Source organism: Euprymna scolopes, chromosome 7 (genome assembly GCF_053919585.1).
Source record: "Euprymna scolopes isolate OS-2025 chromosome 7, ASM5391958v1, whole genome shotgun sequence".
Classification (NCBI taxonomy): Eukaryota; Metazoa; Mollusca; class Cephalopoda; order Sepiida; family Sepiolidae; genus Euprymna; species Euprymna scolopes.
This window is the reverse complement of record NC_136488.1, coordinates 96,018,356-96,035,137: the sequence shown is the minus strand read 5'-3', so window position 1 is coordinate 96,035,137 and position 16,782 is coordinate 96,018,356. Positions and strand designations below refer to the sequence as shown.

General features: G+C 30.6%; 1 protein-coding gene across 1 annotated transcript in view; it reads left to right on the top strand.

The window, feature by feature from the left end:
• The first annotated feature begins 4,571 nt into the window (after positions 1-4,571).
• LOC145279850 (uncharacterized) overlaps positions 4,572-16,782 on the top strand; it is a 180,273-nt gene continuing 168,062 nt past the window's right edge. Inside the window, exon 1 of the mRNA XM_080131296.1 lies at positions 4,572-4,958. The gene's annotated coding sequence lies outside the window, so the exon portion shown is untranslated. The remainder of the gene's footprint in view (positions 4,959-16,782) is intronic.

The following is a 16,782-nucleotide window of genomic DNA, read 5'->3' as shown; positions in this document are numbered from 1 at the left end:
GTGTAGTGGGCTATGTGACATTTGCCCTTAAGGCCACACATTAAGGAGATCATCCATCATCCAGAGCCTATTTTTGGCACATTTTTACAGCCATAAAATGTTTTAAACATAGTCATTTGTTTTCCTAGTTTTGCATATGAATTACAAAATATCTGATATTTCCCCAAAACCTCTGACCTTGATGGAGGGGTGATTAGCAAGGGGAGATTAGTTTCCAAATATTTCTCATATATTATATCTCCCTTCTTTGGTTTTCATACATTAAGTAAATTTCACAGTGTGTAAGGATTATTTGATACTGGAGATATTCATAATCGTACCCTATTTTCAAAATATTGCAACATTAAGAATTTTTTTTTAATTCAATTTATAACATTATATAATCAATTCTTCATGCTGCAATATTTTGAGTTATAAATTTATTATATTTTTTCCTTTTCTTTTCCAGTTTTAACAACTAGTCCCTTACTTTTCCATATTTAAGCTTAACCATATTACTTTTCATGCTCGCATTTTTCTATTGTAACGCACACACACACACACACACACACACATCCATCCATCCATAGAGTAAATGTGATATTTTGGTGATTGTTGAAGTGAAAGTAATGCATAAACGAAGACATTGAAAGAAATAGTGCTTGATACGGCATAATCACGTTACACAATAGTCCTCGTTAGATCTCCAAAATTAAGCAACATTGATCTTGGTCAGTACCAGATGGGTGACCATTTTGGAATACCAAGCGCTCTATGTAGGACGACGTCGACACCTCCCTGCAAGAGCTACAAAAACCTAACGTCATCATCTTCCCTAATGGGGTATATACATATGACTGGGGACCACTTGTTAATATTTCCATGAAACTTCTTCCTTCAGAGAAAGCCGGTTCAACTTGCCTAGAGTGAGTGCTGCTTTGGTACAGTAATAGTGCTTGAACAAATGGATAAAAATGCACTTAGTTATAGCTATTTGATGGACTTGTAAGTAAAATTTATTTTTTATTTGCAAATAAATAATTTAATTTTCAGTTTCAGTTTCTTCACTTTTATTATGTTTTTTTTGTTTGTTTGTTTGTTTTTTTGGCACAGTGCACTTTAGCTAACCGGAAGTTGTTGATTATTTTAGTGTTTTTTTTGTTGCATTTTGGGAAGGAGAAGACAATCCAAAATGTAATTACTTTTAGACTTTTGAGACTTTTATTGTATTTTATTAAAGAAATTTATCTTTTCTTCATAATTTAACTTTTTTAAATAAAGTTATTGAAAAAAATGAAAAAATTTCAAAATATTTTAATTTGACTGCCATATTTATATCGAAATAATTATATTTTCTTAAAGAAATTATATTACAATATACATTCCCCCCCCCATTTCACAATATTCTAAACTTTGTTATATTTTATTTGCACATTTAAACATTTAAAATTATTCATATTAAAATTAATTATTGTGAAATGTAGAATTTGACATCTTATTGATGAATTTAAAAAAAAATAATAATTTTGAATATATATTTAATATTAAATATCAATTTAAATTAATTCAATTTAATAAATGTTTCAGTAAATAATGTTTTCTTTTGTGTTACTTCGTTTTAATTGAACTTTTTTTAAAATTACAATAAATTTTTGGTTTGAAAAAAATTATTTTATTTTGGATTGTCTCCTCTTTTCAGTGCCATAACTCTTCCGGAAATGAAAACAAAAATAAATACTTCCTGTTAGTTTAAGTATATTTGTGCAAATTTCTGTATTATAAATAAAAAATAAAAAATGATATACTAAAGTTTTCAGGCTGAGATCTGAGTGTAGTATCTGTTCTAATGCTACATTGAAGTTAATTTGTCCTTAGGGGAAACCTTTCTATACTAAGGTAATATTTATTTTTGCCTGCCTTCGGGACAAGATCAAAGTGTAGTATCTGTTCTGCAGATACTGCACTTAAGATAATTTGTACCAGTCAATGGAGGGGAAACCCTCTATACTGGGACAATTATTATTTTTGGTAACCAGAGTGCCCCCTTTTTGCCTACTTTTAGGGGAGCTGGTTTTTACCTCACATTAAAAACGGCCTTGTGCCTAATTTGCTCAGTGGGGGAGCAAATAAATACCATCTGTTCTGCAGATACTGCAAGCAAAGACCATATGTGGGGGTAACCCCACATATCAGACCTTGGTCAATGTAGGGGAAACCCTTCATACCAATTGTCACTATCCAGCTCCCCTACTCCCCGGGGAGTTGGTCCCCATTTCCCCTTCACTCCTCACATTAAAAATCGGCCTTGTGCCTAATTTGCTCGGTGGGGGAGCAAATAAATACCATCTGTTCTTCAGATGCTGCACTTCTATTTCTTGTTCTCTTTCGGTGGAGGAGAAATCCTTCACGACTGAGACAATTTTTATTTTTGTACCTTTTCTCCACGTTAAAAAACGATCCTGGTGTCTAACTCTGTCCCGTGGGGAGGCATAGTAAATAGGTACATCCAGAGTGACCCTTTTTGGGGAGCTGGCTTTCCTACACATTAAAAACAACCTTATGTCACATTTTACTCTCGTGGGGAAACAATTAAATACCAATAGTACTCATAGGAAGCCTTTGGTATTAAAAAAAGTACATGAAAAAAAAAGAAATGTATATGAAAGGGTTTATATATTCCATTAAGTAAATTGATGAAAAATGTCTCAAAATTATTTAAACAAGCATATTAATTAGAACATAAGTATTTTTATCATGCCCCCCCCCCAAATTAACAGAGATTAGACCATCCCTGTAAGGATCCAGTCCCTGCTGATTTTGCAGTGCAGTTCTAGGAGGTCCACCCTCCCAGGCCTTGCCATCTCTCTTTGAGAAAGGGTTGGTTTATTGCTAATTGTCTCAGGCAGGGGCTTTCACCAGGGAATGCCGACAGGGCTGCCCAAACACTTTTTGCTGGTCAGAGTGCCCCTCCTCTGGGGTGCTGACTTTTCAATCCCACTTTCCGACCCTGGTGTTCTTACAGTGGGAGAGAACTAAATATCAATATCAACTAGGCCCCTATTCAGTATTTGCCTCCCCACAAGAGAAGAGTCATAAGGTCTGTTTGTAGTGTGTGGAAAATCCAACTCCTCCAAAAAGGCACTCTGTATTGCACACAAATAAGAATTGCTTATGTCTAGAAGGATTTCTCCTTTATTGACAGAGGACAGAAAAGATTAAGTGTCATCAGAACAAATAGTACACTTTGATCCTAGCCAAAAAGTCAAGAAGATACGTGTTGAAACATGCTTATATTTACTGTTTTTAAAAAAAGTATTTTTTATTTTAAGGTATTTCTTCTAAAATCCAATTACATTTTTTAAATATTAAATTTGGGCATTTTTTACAATAACCAATATATATATATATATATATATATATATATATATATATATATATATATATATATATACATAACAAATTAATGATAAGTTATTTTTCTAGTTGTTCCTATTTTTTTTTTTTTTTCATTGAAACAAAATAGTGTCAAGTCTAGAACGGAAAAAAATGTTGGTTTTGTTATAGCCATTTGGACCCTTGATAATCTCTCAAAAATCGAAAATTAAACAAAATACTGATAGAAACGCATCCAATAAATGTGAGCAATCGTGCAAAAGTGTAATTTTCTACCGGTATTTTGTTTGATTTTCGATTTTTGAGCGATTTCGATTTGAGCGATTATTATTTTTGTGCAAATAGCTATAACAAAACAGCCATGTTCTTCGTTCTAACTCAACAGACTTGACACTACTTTTGTTTGAAAGTAAATAAACGCTTAAAAATAAGTTAAAACACACGAAAACAAAACTTATCCAGGGAGGTACAAGAGTAACTTATTTTCCTATTTACAATGCCTCCCCACGGGACAGAGTTAAACACCAGAGCCGTTTTTTAACGTGGAGAAAAGGAACAAGAATAAAAATTGTTTCAGTCGTGAAGGATTTCTTCTCCACTGATAGAGAACAAGAAATTTAAGTGCAGTATCTGAAGAACAGATACTACACTTTGATCTTGCCCCGAAGGCCAAGTAACTTATTTTGCCTTTGGTAACATTTAATTGTTAACTTGTATATTTATTTTTCACCTGCTTTTTATTTTGTTAGCTAAAAAGTGCGCTTGAATTTTGTTCTGTTACTTTTTTTTTTTTTTTTTTGCATGTTTCATTTTTACTATTTTAATTTTTTTTTTCTTTCGTGTTTTTATTTGCAAATTTAATATAAATTTTCAGTTATTTTTGTTTTATTTTCTGTGTTTAGGAATTTTATATTTCTCTCCCTTGTATTACAATTTGCATGCCTTTGGGTGATACAAAAAATACTAAAAACACCTGTAAATGTATGTACGTTTGAATTCAGACTTTCTTTAACATTTGTTTATATTTGTGATTAAAAAAAAATATTAAATTAGGTAAAATATATTTTAGAGAACTTTACAATTTATTTTTGTAGTTTAATATATTTTTATTGCTTAAAAAAAATGACATATCTAGACGCACAAACGAAATATTAGCAATTATTTATCCCCAAAAGTAGATATACTTGTAGATATATCGCGGTATGTGATAGCAGGAAAAAAAGAAGAAAGAAAATTAAAATATGTATATATATAGATAGATAGATAGATAGATATTATTATTTTGCATTTGGTATGCAAGAGCGATGATGGAGGTTGTCGGTGCCCCGTGCGCGGCCCGAACCTCGTCATCAGCGTCGCTCAGCGACCGGAGATCCCTAAGTTTTTTGCGTGTCAATTTGAATTGCGTCCCTTGACGCACTCTTCACCGTCACGTAGACCCTTGAGTAGGAGCGATGGAGAAGCTAGAGGTCTGCTAGAGGAAGAAAGGGAGGACTGGTATACCAGCTGATCGCCGGCTCGTTCGGTAGTGTCCATCGTGTCCACTCCACCAACAAAAAGGCCAAGACACCCACGGACACCCAGCTGTAAGTAGTGACCACTTCCTATTTTCAGGACGATGTATACACGCACGCCTTCTCGAAAAAAAAAAAACCCATGTTGGTAAACGTAAACGAGACCATAGTTCGCATACGCATATACATACATAAAACCACCGACACTTTTAATGTCTATAAGAAAATAAAAAAAATGAGCAAATGTTAGAAACATACCCCCCCCCCCTGTTAAACTTACACCAAATGACCTTACTATTTGATTTTTTCTTCTTTTTAACTAGTATTCATTTTTAAATTTTAATGTCGATATAAAAAAATATAACTCTAAACGTAATGTTTCATTATTTTTACTATGGAGGCCCTTTGGCGTCATAATCAACAAGGCTGTACGTTTTTGGGGGAGTTTTTATTTTTATACTAAACAACCAGCAACATGGAGGAAGGCATTACCTTCGTTGTAGTCACAATAAAACATCTGTTATATACGTGAATACAAATAAAGAAAGGAACAAATATATAGTAAATAAATGTTTTTTAGCAACTTCCTAATAACACCAGGGTTTTGTTAACGTGATTTATTTATTTTTTTTAAGCAAGTGCTGACGTCGATAGATTAAGGTGGTGGTTGGTTCAGTTTCCATATCGCTACATCCTTTTTAATTTTAGTCATATTTCTCTACTGGCATCCGCGTCTGTTGTGATAGTCTGTAATGTATATAAACCTTGATACCTACGTACAAAACATATCTTAAAACGTGTAATATTTTTGTTTTTAAGTGAATCCATTTTGGGGTGGGGGTGGGGAGGCGTATGATATACAATAATAGTTCTGATTTCTTTCCCTAAAAAATCCACTTCGCCTCCATACTGGAATATATTTATAATATATATATATATATATATATATATTATTTTGATATGGTTTCTGGTGTTGAAGTTTTTTTTTTTTTATGCTTTCGTATAAATAAAATATAATAAATAAAAACAACCCTTTTTTGTATATATATATTTTTTTTAATAATTGACTTGTCAGAGCGAGTATTAACATGCTTATCTACGTCTTTCTTCCTTTGCTTGTCTCAACCTAATTAGTAGTAGCAACCACCACCTAACTACACATTCTCGTTCTATTTTTTGTTTTATTACCGACAATAATGGCACAATCATTCCGTGACCCAACCTCGTCATTGCTGAGCAGACCACTGACCAACAACCACTCTAGAAAGACAAAATACCAACAATAAAAATAACCAAACCCTGCTACTATTTCTGCGTGTCTAAACTGTTGACTTTAGACTTTATTAGCGTGCAGGCAGCTCGCTTGAAGACCACTGTAAACGAGAACAAAATAGAAAAAAAAAGAAATGCCGTTTTCTTTTTTTTTTTAATAGCTGATGCTTTTTTTTCTTTTAATGTTGATGCAAACATTAGTGTATATCTAGTTGTACTGCTACTTTATTTATTACGAAAGAGACATGGAGAAAAGTCAGTCGGCTTCCTGTTGTAGTCTCGCTAAATATGACGATGACATAACCCTTTCCTTCATAAAAAAAAACACGCACTTTCACGTAGTCTTAAAATAAAGTTGTGTTTAGTCACTAAAACAAAGTTGAAATAAAATTTGGTTTGACATCAGTTATTTGTACCTTTTTTTAGTACCTAGAAACTTTTATTTATTACATCTAAAAAAAAAAAAAAAAAAAAAAAACGATTTTTTTTTTATAATGTAATTATTGATTTTGATTGTTTTGTGGTGTTTTTTAGTGTTACCGTTAAGAGATGTTAAGTTTTAACTTGCATTTCTATTCAGTTAGAAAAAATAAATAAATATTACCCAATTTATTAAATAGGCTAGTTGTGACACCCACCAGATTTGTTTTTTTTTTTAGAGTGGGTGTGGGTATGTTATAAAAACACTGGTTGTACCTATCTGCCCCGGCGTTGCCCGTTACTTTCATTTTGGTTTCATTTATTTTATTTATTTAGTTATTTATTGTAAAACTATAACTAGCTTTAAGTGAATTCTGTTTTAATCTGTTTATAAAATGATCGCATGTAAAATAAATAACTTCGAGAACTTTCAATGTTTTAATACATGAGCGCCGATGGGATTTGCTAAGAATTAAAAAAAAAAAAAAAAAAAAACTTTCTATTTCGACATTTTAAATGGATTCAAATTTTTGAGGATCAAGAAGTAATTCATGCTTTTCTTCGACTATTATTGACAAAATACTAAAATGGCCGACTTGTTTAAAGTAACAAAAAGGCATTCTGGTTGATTTAATGCAATTATTTTTTATATAGGAGTTTTAATTTTTTACGTTGTTGTAATGTTTTTCAACCTAATCAAATAATTCAGTTTTCATAATTGTGAGAAAAACATTCGTAAAGTTGTCTTAGAATTTTAATAACAAAATTTAGTTTTTCAATTGTTCATGCCTGTTGCTTCTTATTGCAATTCTGAAATTTTATCAGGTTTCAAGGAAGAAATTTAAAATGTTTCGTTCGAAGACAAATGGTTAATAAAATTTAAAGAATGAATAATATCAGTATTTTTATTATTTTAGGTTTGTGTGTGTTTTTAAGCAAATTGGATGAGTTAATAAATTTTTATTCGGTTTTATCTTTATTTGTTATGGCATAATCACGTCGATACACCGTTTCCGTTTAAGCGACGCTGAACCTGGGCCTGGTTAGATGGGTGACCATTTTGGAATAACAGACGCTATATGTGAGAAAAGCGAAATCTCTTTCCGAAAGACGCCTTTAGGAAGTCCTTCAAACCTGTTAATCCACGAAAGTGTTGATACAACGAAATAATCGGCTTTCATCAAGTTCCGTCCGTCTTTGTTGACATTCTCCGTCAGCTATGTATGAATGCCCTGGAAAAATCACTTCTGAGTTTTTTTTTCATCAGTTTTAAAATATTGCTATCCTGGGGAAAAAAGCAACCGAGTTCGCTTGCCTATTTTAAAACTGGTAAATATTAATCAGAAGTGACTTTTCCAGGGCATTATTCATACAATCAGATCAGATCACCGGACGGAAGTTGATGACAGCTGAATGAATAATCTTCCCCACCCACCCCGAAGCAAACGCGTTTTGTTCTCAATTATGCTGCGAAGAAGCTCTCCGTAATTTTTTTTTTTTTTTTTTTTTTTTAAGATTTTCAAGTTAAATTCAATTTTTACGGTATATTTTGTTTATTGAATTGTTAGGTTCAAGTACAAAATAATCCCTCCACATGATAAGAATAGCTTTCTAAATAGTAACGTTATTATTTCAGCATGGTCTGTAAACTGCACAAGTCATAAAAGAATATTATTCTAAAAATTTCGAGGTATACTTGTAATATTTAACAGATTGGCTGATCCTAATCTATCAACAAACAATATTTTTGTCCAATGTCAACTGTCCCATCTTTTATCTCTATACATGTCATAGTTCCTATTTACTATGCCTCCCCACGGGACAGAGTTAGACACCAGGTCGTTTTTTAATGTGGAGAAAAGGAACAAAAATAAAAATTGTCTCAGTCGTGAAGGATTTCTCCTCCACTGACAGAGAATAAGAAATTGAAGTGCAGCATCTGAAGAAAGACTATTTACTTGTCTCCCCATGAGGACAAAATTAGTCAGAAAGTCAGTTTATAATGTAGGAAAATCTAGCTCCCCCAAAAGGGATACTCTGCATTGAGACAAAACTAAAAATCTACTCAGTCTGAAAGAATTTATATTTAGAACACATTAGGCACAAGGGCGTAAAAAATGTGTAGGTATATGGGGTCGTTAGTCATACTTGGTCTAGACACTTATTGTTTTCTTGCAACAAAAATGTAAATTCTAAAACAATTAATAGCTATTGCAACAAATGAATTTTAATAATTGCATCATTTTTATAAATGATTTTCATATTTATTTTCGTATACCTTTGTACTACATTTTTTTCTTTTGTTATTTTTTTTTAACTTATTTGGGCGGTAAACGTAAATAAAAAAAAAAAATTTAAAAAAAGGAATTTTGAATTTGTTTTAATCTTGAATGTGAAACAATATTTATTTGGAATCTCAAATCAATTCTAATAATGTGTGTATTTTTTTTTTAATTCATGGCGAACCAAGACAAACAATGGATGTAAAATGAAAAGGTTGGAAATTTATTCATAGGAAATTTCCCATAATATCAGTTAAATAAGCACAATTGAAATGATACATTTATCTCCGGAATTCAAAAAGGCATTTTTACTAAAAATAACACGTTTTTATTGTCTCTCTTTTTTTATTCATTCTCTGTAGCTTTGTCCTAGATAGAAAACCACAATGGCACCATGCTGCATGCATTTGACCCAGATCAATAACAGCATCAACAGAGCATACCATCCAAAATTAAGATTCAATCCTGAAAAGGAACAAGAATTCTTATATATAGTAGTATAAAACATACTTATGGCAAGTAAGCTACACAGAAACGTGTGATTATTTCTGAGTGTAAGCATAAGATATTTAGGAGGAATAAAAGAGGAATGTGTAGTTTATTTGCAGTATCTTTAATACTACAAAATTCTATTTATGTTTTGAACACCACTGAAACGTAAACACACACACATATATATATATATATATATATATATATATATATATATATATGGAATTAGCTTGTTTGATTTTATTTTTCAATGAAATGTCTTGAGAGAAAAATTTATTTCATGCACAACTGACTTTTTTTGTCATCCAATATTTTTTCCTAAGATCAAAGTGTAGTATCTATCTAATATTACACTTTCACTTTTCAGTGAAGGAGAAATCTTTCTAGACTAAAGCAGTTAAAATTTGTATCTTGGTCCAGAGTTCCCTTTTGTGAGGGAGCTGGATTTTACCCACCATAAAAAAAAACAACAAAAAAACTTGTATCTAAAATGGCCCTCATGGGGAATCAAGTAAATGGGCACAAGTCGTTTAATTTGAATTTTGAATAACACCTACAACCTACCTTATTTATTTATTTTTTTTGTTTCATTCAAAATATTGCAATTATATACAATGTGTGTGTGTGTGTATATGTATATATTTATATATATATATATCTTCTGCAAAAATGAGATTTTTGGTTTTAAATTTATATTAAACCTAGTATGATATACTTTTATAGTTTTTTTTTTTATTATTATTTATCAATTTTTATTTATTTTTTTTTTTTGCATTGTAACTTAGCTAATTCAGCCCCTATGGAATTAAAGATTATCTAAAGAAATCCAATAACAAGCTATCAGAAATATTTTTTATTTACAGCACTCTTTCTTATTTGGATTCCCTGGAAAAGGTGCTAACCAATTTCTCTTTTTTTGTCTCTTCCCACCAGCTAATCCAATAGACCTCATCTTTATGGTGTGTCCTTGATATTATCCATAAGCATTTCCTCCTTGAAGTCACTTGGTGCGTGTGCACTCGATAATATTAACATGGTGTGTGCATACACACAGATGTTGCACAAATCAAGTTTCTGTTCTGATAGCAGCAAGCTTCTTCTCTGCTTGATATCGACATTATAAATTCACATTGTGAAGCTGATGTGCTGACTACTTGTGAATCTAAACTGATGCATTTACTATCGATGTATTTTCGTTCCTCTTATGCCTATGAACGATAGATTAGTGTGAGTACCACCATTTATTTAGCCGGGTGAATCTTGCCCATTACACGACGGTTATGTAATCTAAGGGAGGCAACTGGTGGAATTAAATTTTCATTTTATGACCTGCTTCGCCACTTGACTTCTTTTTTGTTTTTTTATTATTATTAGTCATATTTAAAAAGTGACCATATATATATATATATATATATATATATATATATATATATTAGTAATATTATAGGGTAATATACTATATTGTGTGTATATTTTCAGTATTTATATTTCTTTTTAATTTGCTTTTAATGAAGAGGAAACCCTTCCAGACTAAGACAAATTTTATTTTTGTTTCAATCCAGAGTGCCCTTATGCATGCAGAGAGGGGGAGCTTCCATATACATATTAAACACGTTTCGGTGTATTTATAAAATTAACTTAAAACCAATATTTTTCTTGAAAATGCTCAATATTAGGTAGAGCTCTCTGACTTAAATGCACCAAACATTGATGTAATCGTTTTTTTCCCCTTTCTCTTTACAAAACTTGAGAAACTAACCTAGGTAGATCTTTATCTATCTATCTATCTATAAATGATAAAATATTTAATTTTCTTACACAATTAAATGTGATTGTACTTCCAAAAGCTAAATGAAATATTTGTTTTAGGCTTTTGTCTAAGCATTTCACTTTTTACTTTTTTTTTTTTGTTTTATATCTTACAATTGGTTCTGTATCTTAAAATATATTAATTGCTTATAAAATCTTATTTTCGTCCATATTTTAAGCATTGAAGTTATTGATTTTGCTCAATCTAAGTAATTTTTATTGAAAAATATTTTTTCAATTAGAATTACAAAAATCTTCTGTCAATAAAATTAAAGTCATCAACAAAAATATATCTTCCACTTTATTACATATTTATACTTTTTGTTTTCCTTATGTTTTGCTTTTAATTTTTTTAACAAGCCACATTATTCTTCATAAATTGGCAATTTAAAACATAATGCTTAAATTCACAATTAACCACTCTACTATAATTTAAAATTCTTTTTGCTGAATATCTAATTTAAATTTATTGAAACAAGGGAATGCTCATATGCTTTCATCGATATCAGAACTTTGGAATTTTAATTATCATTCCTTTAAAAGTTTTATTTATGCCTTTTTGTCCATTTAATAAGCTTATCATAATTATCTAGTGTTTATCTGCAGGCTGTAAAAAGCTTGTTATGGGCGGATATGTGAACAGGGGAGCTAACTCAAACCTTGTTCCATTTAACTCCTACTACCCCCACCATCTCCACCCTCCTATCCTATTTGCATTAGAAGTTTCAACTAATCTTTTATCTTGCGTTTATATGACATAATTGTGTATTGTTCAATTATAAATAGTATACTGTTACTTTTTTTTTTTTTTTTTTTTTTCATATAAAGAGGATAATAGAATTTTCCTGATTAAGGTGATTATATATTTAATCTTGTTTCATACTCTACTTATGATTGATTGCTTTGTTTAGAATGATGTTTTAAATACAATTTACTTACAAATACTTAATTTTGAATTAATTGTGACGATTTCTCTAAATAGCTATACACTCTTTTTGGCAAGGATAATTACAGCATATTTAAGATAAGATTGTTATTTGAGACTTGGTGGTAAAATACATTTAAATATAGTTTAATTCATGTAAATTTCGTATTATTATAGAGCCAATTCTCTATTGAATATATTGTACCTAATATGTAGTACAGATTTCAAATTAAAAAAAAATGACTTGGGTGCCATTAGCTAGAATTGAAACCAAAACATTTACCACTCCATCCATGCTATTGACAGATAAGAAATATTCAAAATTAAACCACTTCAAACTATGAATGAACTTACACATGCGCAAAAGTAATAGAAATTTGTCGGCAAGTTGAAATGAACATCTTGCCGACCTACTTCTGTAGGGGATATTCATCCAATTTTAACAAAGATTTTACTCATTATAAACCATCTTTGGTGTATTATTACTATGTCCTGTTATTTTCAGTGTCATGTGTTGTTTCAGAGTTTATCTGTTAAATATTTTTACCCAGGCAGACAAACTAAACAAACAAAAATAATGGAATTTCTAAATCCCAAATAAAAATGTCAAGTATATGTAATGTAATTGTTACAAAATATAAGATCAATTTTACCAATTCTTAGATATATACTGAGAACATTTGTTGCATGGAGAGAAATAATGAGAATGATACAATTGATGTGCAATGTGGTTCTTAAAGACATATTTAGATGTGAATGAAGTTAAAATTTGGATTGTATTAGATGTGTGTAGAACAGGAGACTTAGATGGTATGGTCATGTTGAAAAAAATGAGGGTTTTTGGGGTTAAATTTTTCTTGATTTAATGAATTTCACATCTTCATTGATACTGGTCCTCTGGCAGCTGATTGGATAATCGTTTCAGCATTTTTCAATTGCTTATATAACTTGCCAGAAGATGCTGACAGGAAGTTTCCAGAGATTTTGTTGTAAACTGGATAAGTACCCATCTTTCTAATAAACTCTTAATATTGTTTTTGAAAAATATAAATGAACTCCTGATGAAATTTATTTTATATTTTACTGAAAATACTTTCTCGTCTGAATTAACTTTTAATAAATACTTTCTTGTATGAATTAACTTTTAATAAAAAAATAATAAAAATAAACTAATTAATTTTTATACAAATTGTTATTAGAAAAAGTCTGTTACTGGAATGGATTAATTTTCAGTTCTGATGGAGACTGGGTGGATTGCCAATTGACTGCCTCAAGTAAATCCTGTTTTTGATCTCCTTTGTATCATGTAAAAACATTTCTGTTGCTTGATGTTTGATCGTATTCATTTTTAACAAATTCTTCAAGTGATAGATTTTTTACTGTTTTTTGAAGGCTGTCCTACTAATTTTCAATTTAAAATTTTCTTTAAACCGTTTTCATATGCATACATTTTTGTAAATTGGCTACGCACATGTTTGATAAGTCATTCTTAATCAAACATGTCTCACATTATTCATTAGATCATTTTACTCTGTCATAAAGATTCTTTGAGATATTAAGTGTCTACATTTAGGACTTGGCCTGATATATTTTCTTATGTAGAATATACTTTGAGTATCACAAACCGGCCTTAGTATAAGCTGTGAAAATGGGTAAATTCCCTTCAATATCTACTTGTGATATAACTCCTTCAGTTTTGAGTTATTTCAATAAAATTTTAGTATTAACAGAAATTAATCTTTTTATAAATGTACAATTCTTTCTCGTGTCAGTAATAGATTGTTTTGTTTATTTCCAAATTATTACAAGTTAGGGTACTATTTTCATTGACAGGCAATTTATTTTTAAATGTTGGTGTTTTTCAACTTGGCTATGTACCACTATGCATATAAAGTCCCATTGTAAAGAAGAGGGACCACTTGTCAGTATGCTATTTTTCACAAAATAAAATCCAAGTTGAAAACTTCAGCAAATGAAACTTTTTTTTCTCTCTATCAAATTGTACTTCAGAATCCTAGGAGTTGGATATTTATACCTTCCAATTACAACTGAGCTTAAATTATTTTATAAATTATGTACTTTTGTAAAATTATTTTTCTTGCTTGAATAATAGATAATTTCCATGCTGCAAGGTTGAATTTTCAAATAAGTTGTTTTACATGATCCTAATATGATTTTCTTTTTTTTTTTTTTATTTGCTATTACTAGAAAATCTATTTTTGATTCCCACTATGCTATGAATTATGTTAAGAAGATTCAATGTGTTAGCTGTTGAAAAAAATCTAATATGAACAGTCAAAGTTGCTCTGTCATGTCATTTTTGTATGTTTTTTTTCAAGAGGTAATGGCATTTTGCCAAATGTTTCCATTATGGTTAATTTTTACTTACAACATGACATTATGTTTGTAACTATTTTTCATTTGCTCAAAACCTAAATTTTTAGTTACACGCTGAAAATTAGCTTCTCAACTAATAGTACACAAGACTGCGAATTTTCTAATTTTCAATTAACTTTAAACAGTTCTAATTCAATGGCTAATTGACCTATCAAAATAAATTTTGTACCATTATCTTTTGCAAAGATGTGTGTTCACATTAAAAGAGTTTGTTTGTAAACAAATGATGGTTTCACCACTTTCTGCGATGGGCGAGCATGGTTTTAATACCCACTCGAGGAGAAATATTTACGGCACTGATTTGTAGCCCGATGGTTAGAGCTGTCGACTGTCAATGCGACGGTTGTAGGTTCGATCACGGCTGGGGAAAGGTGTTTGTCTAGCAGCACTGATGAGTTGTGATACAACGAAACAGTACTGTATGTGGATGACACGCATATATATATATATATATAATGAAAATAAATATTTCATGCAAATAATATGAAAATATGATGGAAACCCTTTCCGAAAATTCAGATAATTCTGATTTTTGTGGAGTTTTAACCTGATGTTTCTGAAGCTAGAAATAAAAATAAATTCCATCTTTATAATACAATCCCATAGTACATCTATGTCTTTCAAAAAGGAAAAATAATAATTATCTTTATTTTTTTAATTTTATTTTTATTTTTTTGAAATGTGCATTGAAATCTTAATCACGCATATAGCACACATATATATTCATTAAAATATTGAATTTTGTAGGATAATAAAAAAAATAAGTAAACCGGATGTTTATCCATTGTGTTTTTCAAACCGGATACTTTATGTCGTCAAAGGAATATGAGACAACACCTTTACAGCATCAAAATTATTCTATTATTCAAACAAGAAAAATAACTTTAAAAATGTATATAATTTATGTAATAGTTAAGCCTCAAGTATAACTAGTTGTGAAATTGGAAAGTATAAGATCCAACTCCTAGGATTTCAAAAAGTCTGACTGACTTCTTAGTCTTCAAATATTCAGACTGTTCATTTCTTTGTGATTAAAGACTGACTCCAACTTCTAGTATTCTTATGAGTCTAACTCCGCAACCCTTATTGTAATGTTGATACTATCAAAACACGATAGGTCATGTGTATTCCTTTATCATTTATTTTTTATTGTTTCAACTAGTAGCATAAAAATGTAATTCCATGACTAAAATGTGATATTTGTTTTTCAAATACATAGCGTCACTATATCTGCAGTCACTGTTTGTTTTTGCACCTAAGTGGGCAAGGAACTGGGTTATGTTGTTCAACCCAGCAAAAACAGTTATGCTACTGTCCTCTAGATGCCTCTCTTCTGTCTCTACTTGTGGGATTTGGTTTCAAGGCATATTTGTGCCATTCTCGAAATTTCATAACTATCTGGAAGTAGTAATATCTAGAAATTTCAGTTTTTACAATCACGTGTCTTATTTATCCAACAGATTTAATAGGGAGCTTTATGTGTTGCATATCCTTAATTACCAAATTTCTCATGAATTGCATTTGCTGACTAGACTTTACAAGGTAATAATTCGTATCCACTTAGAATACCGGTCCCTAGTGTTCGCCAGAGTTAGCAGGGTGTTCTCTGATTCTCTTTAGCATCTACAATGTTGGTCCTTCAGATATATACTACATATTCCTTGCCGTGATCCTGTTCCCTTCGGAGTATGTGATCTATTTGGATTAGATCTACTGTCTTCTTGCTAGAATGTAACAGTTGCATCTGTTGTTTTCAGATTATTTCATGATTCTTGCCTTACCGCAATGCTTAAATACCATCCTGTGCTGCAGCTGAACAGACCAAACCTACGACAATATGCATTCACATTAGACCATCTGCATAATCAAACTGGTGTTTTCTCAGTTGTATTATCAATCTCCTTTTGCATTGTTTTCTGCAATCTTGAACGTGCTGCCTTAGAACTGTGTGCATGAACATATATCACTGTCACATTTTCAGAGTTCTGTATTATTGTGCTGTTCCTAAGTTTTATGCATTCCCTAATTAGCTAGTAACAGTTTTATTACCATGGCTTGATAAAGGAAAAAAAAAATGAAACTTATCAAATTATCTTGATAAGTTTTTATATAATTTTTTTAAAAAATAAGTATGAATTTAGAATTATCTCCAGTGTCTACATGGGTATAGTTGTCAGTCTATAATGTTGGTTTTTATAGTGAGAATAATTAAAGTATATTTCAGGTAAGATTATATATATATTTACAAATAATGCTTATTTTACAAAACAAACAAGTGATTTTTAAGTAACAAATAAGT